The sequence below is a fragment of the Otolemur garnettii genome, unplaced genomic scaffold, assembly GCF_000181295.1.
Source record: "Otolemur garnettii isolate 467f Iridium unplaced genomic scaffold, OtoGar3 scaffold00005, whole genome shotgun sequence".
Classification (NCBI taxonomy): Eukaryota; Metazoa; Chordata; class Mammalia; order Primates; family Galagidae; genus Otolemur; species Otolemur garnettii.
Window position 1 is genome coordinate 4,443,353 of NW_003852400.1, and position 6,090 is coordinate 4,449,442.

Here is a 6,090-nt window from a genome sequence, read left to right on the forward strand (position 1 = left end):
GGCCTCCCTTGAACTCTTAAGCATTTCATCTTTGAGTATTCGCTCTGGTTTTGTCATATAAAAAAACAACTATTTTTGATTAAAATGCATTCCTGTTTCACTTTCTTTCTCCAAGCTTCATTTTAGTTTTCATATGTGTAGTACTACTGAGATCTAATAAGCACGTGGTCTCTTCCTGGTAAAACCTCTTGGTAAACTATGGATTTTTATTCAGGGATTAATCCGGAAAGATATCTCTTTCTGCTACTAAGCTTCAGGCTAGGTCACAGCAGATGCACAGTTCCCTCTCCTCCTGCCTGCCCCTCACCTCCATCTCAGGACATAGAACAGCTTCCCTTTCGCTTCCCAATGTGGTGTGAACAGGGATCACTGTTATCCTGGGTTTACTGCTTCCTTGGCCAGAAAACTAACACACTACATTAGAGCCAGGGCACCCTAGCCACGTGCTACCTGTCCTTACAATTCATTGCTCCCTGTCTGCCCTCAGAAGAGACCAAACTTCCAGGTTAATCAATCTCACGAGTGATTACCCCACACATCTACTCTGATGTTGTATTTCCCTGTGGTTGGAAATAGGTGACTTGAGGAATCTACCAGGAAAAGTCTTTTTGTGCATAAGCCAGTAAGGTCAAAGTACTGTCCTATAATTATTTTTCCAAAATTTTTATGGTTAAATATTTTGGAATTCAGAATTTTTCAGATTTTATAAGGAAAATATGGTACATAGACTATAAATTAACATCCCCAAGAGGCCTGGGACAACACCCTATAATTACACACTGATGCCTCCCCAGCAAAATATGATTACTCATATAATAGAAGGTAATAAAGAGTATAAATAGCTTCAAATCAGATCAGGCCAGATAGTCCTCTAAATGATTACCAAAAAACTTCTGAAAGTTTCAGAACTGACTAGATTTTTGAACTACTGGCTTGTGTTATAAACAGTAGCTAACAAAGGGGTTTTGGGGTGCTTGGTTGCTTATCCAGGATTGTCCAGCGCACACTGAGACTGTTGCATTTCTGGCCCTGTGAATCAGGGCTCTTTGAGCAAGGCCTTCACTTCTTCAGTTTGGGACATGCAAGCACCCTTTCTTGTGTGAGATCTGTCTGCAGCCTAATCAAGGTGCTAAACCTGGCTAAGGTTTTACAAGATTTGACTTTAATGTAAAAGGGTAATTTGTCCAGCTATGAATTTGTATTTTTCTCAGAGTTTTTTCCAATCCCCTAGTTGCAAGAAGTTAGTCAGACCCCTTATGTTTCTCTGTTTCTGCATAGGCAACCTCCTGCTCTGGTGTTTGTTTTCCAAAAGGCAGAAATTCTTGAGGGGATTGTATTAGGAAGACATGGAGAGAAGTGCATGGTTTTGAGGATTGAGAGAGGACACAGGTGGACTTTTCAAAGGTGTAGAAAAGATTGGGAGTTAGCAGTCTCCACAGGAAGTGGGAACTTAAGTCTGGATCAGGAAAGGTGGCAGATCTTGGGTGGGGATTGGCTGCATGTCACCTAGCCTTGGCAGAAGTTCACCTGCCCAGAGAAGTAGAGGAGCCCCTCAAAGGTCCAGAAAGAACAATAGGTAACAAGGGTGGACTGAAGATGAAAGGTGTCACTTGAAATATTTCTAAGTTCCTTGGAGTACTTTATGGGATAGGATGGGGGTGGGGAAGGAGTTCCAGTGTGACTGAGATTAAACTTTCTGTCAACTGGTCATGGGAACTGGGACCAAAGTCATATAAAATTAGATTTTTAAAAATATCTAGAGTGAGGTAATGATTCTGCTCATCTGAATGTGTAGGGTCATATTTACCATTATTAAGATTCCACATTACCTCTTACCTTTCTTATATCTTGACAGCTTTATAAGATTTATTACCATCCTACTCCTGATACCTACAATTGGATTTGTGTTTTTTATTCTTTTTATTTTATCTTTTCCATTTTATTTTTCTCCCTGGCCACTCCATTTTACTGTCCTCTTTTCCTGATGAGGAACAATCTCTTTTTCAGAAAGTTTTGGGATAATTCAATAGGACAAGAATAGAAACAGAACATTTGAACGCCTAAGTGTGACTTCCTATAGCATGAACCACCAAAACAAACAGTTAAAATTACATTTATTTCTACTTGAAACCCTTGACTCATCTGTGTCCTCCACAAAGCAGGGCTCTGGCTGTGCCACTGCATGTCACACGACCAAATTGAGAAGATACCCCCCTCCACGATCTCTTTTTTTATTGGATGAGAATAATTCTCACAGTGGGGGAAGCACAGATTACTTGGTGCCAGGGAAATGCTAATCTAGACACTGACTTTGTTTTCTGGGAAACCCAGCTGCCTAGCACTTTGGAGGTCTTGGAGCCAGTAAAAAGTTGCAGCCCTTCCTGCTGAGGGTAGAAAGTGGCTCCCGGCCGGCCAGACTAGTTCATTGTACAGAAGAGACTCCCTAGTCTCTTTCATTTAATTCAATTGCTGTACCATGGTTCGCCTCGCTAGCCTCAGTTCTCCTCACCTATTACGACTTAGGAAAAGATAGGGCAGTTATTTGCCCCCACTTCCACCTCCATAGCCATTTATTTTGGGGGTCAGGTTATGTTTCCATTCAAATGATTAGGGTCTGTCACTTCCCTGGGCCCCCGCGGGACTCTGGTCGTTTCCTCGGAGCCAGGCGCTCTCGGGAGCCGCGGGTTGTTATTTTGCCTCCAACGGCGACATCTAGAGGCGGAGAAGGCGGTTGCAGGGCTGCTCCACTGTGGGTCTGAAACCGAGACCTTCCGTCCAGGCGACCCGGGCCGCTGCCAGGGTGCTCTACCAGGGCCGAGACTGCGCCCTCAATCTCCGACCTCTCCTGCCCATTTCAGAGAACATTCCAGTCAGACGTGGCCCTCCATTTAAAAAGCCAAAGCAGAGTTGGGGGTGGAGTTGTCCCCACTTTGAGCGTAAGGCCTGGGACGGCCGAGCCCCACCCTGTTCCTCCTCTAGCCCTGGCCTCTGGCCCTCTAGCTGAGCGTGAGGGGTCCCGGAGAGGCGTGGGCCTTTCACTCTCGCCTTCTGGGACTGCGAGGGAGGCTGTGAGTTTGGAGGGCAAGGACCATGGCCCTGCTCTCTAAGGAGCATCGAATTTCCCAGCCCAGGTCCCTCTTGCCCATCTTCCTCAGGGCTTTCTTCCCTCCACGCTGACCTTCCAAGAGGTTCTCTTTCACCCCAGCCCCCTAAAAACTGCCCTAGCTCTGCTCTTCCTCATTTACCTAGCCCCAGCAGCTCTTCTGGATCCGGTCACGGTTTTTCTGCCTGTCTTCTGGCTTTTTCTTGCTGTACCTCACAGCTGTAGCTGCCTGCAAACGCCCAAGGAATTTGGTTCAGAGCCAGAAACTCATCACTCTCCTTGACAACCCTCTACTCAATTGAGGGATTTTCCTAACTGGGCATCCTGCCTCCGGATGGTGCAGCCTCGGGCTCAGAGAAAGCTCATCTGCTCCCGCCCATACTGTTCAAGAATGGGGAGGGCACTCTGTCCCCTGCTCTTTGGTCAGTCCAGAGATTTATCCTTCAATAAGAGACTCCAGGATTGGTTGATACTTAATCTATTGAGTTCCTGTCCACAGAAGCTTTTCTCTAATAGGATGTCCATTTCCTTCCACCCGAATCACAAGGCTTTACTAGCTTCTGACCACCCACTCCTCTTTCAGTCTCCTTGGCTTAATCTAGAAGTCCCAGGATGAGTTTATTAGAAGGCTATTCATTAATAAGCCTTCAAATCTGTAGACATTTTGACCTAGTAAGTTCAATTCTAGGATTCTAACCTAAGGAAGTAATTAAATATATGTCAATATTTATTTTTTATTTTTTTAAATTAACATAGCTGTGTACATTAATGTAGTCATGGGGTACAGTGTGCTAGTTCTATATACAATCTGAAACATTTTCATCAAACTAGTTAACATAGCCTTCATGTCATTTTCTTAATTATTGTGTTAAGACATTTATATCCTACATTTAGAAAGATTCCCATGTACCCTTATAAGATGAACCATATGTGTGGTCCCATCAATCACCCTCCCTCCACTTATCCTCCCCCCTCCCCTCCTCTCCCTCTCCCCTTTCTCCACATTCTTGGGCTGTAATTGGGTTACAGCTTTCATATGAAAGCTATAAATTCGTTTCATAGTAGGGCTGAGTACATTGGAATATGTCAATATTTATATACACATAAGAAAGATATTAATAAAAAAATTTTTTTGAGACAGAGTCTCACTTTGTCACCCTGGATGGAGTGCAGTAGTGTCATTATAGCTCATTGCACCTTGCCAATTCCTGGGTTCAAGCTATCCTTCTGCCTCAGTCTCCTAAGTACCTGGGACTTGGGTACCATGCTTTGCTAATTTTTCTATTTTTGGTAAAGAACAAGCTTTCACTTTTGTTCAGGCTGGTCTTGAACAGCTAGTCAGATTAAGTGATTCTTATGCCTTGGTCTCCCAGAGTTCTAGGATTATAGGTGTAACCAACTGTGCCTGGCCTAGAAAATTTCATAAAAGCAAATATTGGGAATAATTCTAAGCTTCAGTTGGTGACTGGTTAAAAAAATTATGGGGCACCAGTCCAATTGAATTTTATGTAGCTGAGGGATTTCAGTTATTTTAAATATGAATGCAGATCTGTAGTTATTGAGATGAAAACACATTCACAATATCCTTTAAGGCGGAAAGGAGTTTACAGAACAATATATACAGTCCCATCCAATATATATCTTATTTGACCTTTTGCATCATTTGACACTGTCAATCATTCCCTACTTTTTGAATCTTTATTAGTTTTCATAACATCTCCTTCCCCATTCCTAATTTTCCTGTAATCTCTCTGGCTGCCAACGCCTTCTCAATCTGATACGCTGTTTTTTTCCCCACTTCTGAATGTTGATTTTTTCAGGTTTCCATGCTCAGCCTCTTTTATCTTCTCATTCTTTCCACTCTCCTTGAGTACTTCACTTAATACATGAATTTCACAATCATCTAAATGTTAATGACTCTTAAATGTGTGTATTTAGCTCAAATAGCTTTCCTGAACTCCAGAAAAATTTAGCCAACTTGGCATCATGATTTGGATGTCTCCCAGACCCCTCATATTCTGCCTTCCTGAAACAGCATTCATCTCTCTGTTCCCAAAACCGTTCTTCCTAGAATTCATGACAAAATTGTTTGTTTTGCAGTTTTTGGCCAGGGCTGGGTTTCATGGCCACGACTCCACTTGCAAATGTCTTGCAATAATATTTTGAAGGTAGAGACGGAATTTAATGATGGATTTGTAAGGTATTAAGCAAAAAGAGAAATAAATAGAAGATTTCAAAATTTTTGGCCTGAGCTACTAGAAGAATATAGTGCTGATTTAATGAGATGGAAAGACTATGGGAGCAACAGAACAAGAATTAAAGTCTGGCTTTGGTTAAATTAATTAATCAAATAACTATTAATTAGTTAATAACATAACCATAAAAATATTTATTGGGCATTTGTCATGTGCTGGACACTGTGTTAAAGATATTACATATATTCACTCAACAAATATTAACTGAGTACCTTATATGACTATTCTAGGAGATAGAGATACAGCATTGCACAAAGCCTTGTGTTGTGATGTTTGCATTCTAATGAAGGATACTCAGACTGCTGAGGAAGTTCAATGTGGGTGGAGATAATCAATACAGAGATGTCAAACTTGTGAGGCACATATGTTTATTCCCCACCACCATTTTACAAATGAGGAAGCAAAGACTTACATAAAAAATATTTCTAAAGTCACAGTGATTCTGAGCCAGGTCTGTAGAAGCCTACATCCTTTATTATCTTTTGTTTTGTTTTATTTTTTGAGACAGAGTCTCCCTTTGTTGTCCTTGATAGTAACCTTTAACTTTTGGGCTCAAGTGATCCTCTTGCCTCAGTCTCCCAAGTAGCTGGAACTATAGGCACCCACCACAACACCAGGCTAGTTTTTGCAGTTTTTGGCTGGGGCTAGGTTTGAACCTGCCACCTCTGGCATATGGGGCCAGCGCCCTACCCTTTTGAGCCACAGGCGCTGTTCTTTTTTTTTTTTTTTTTT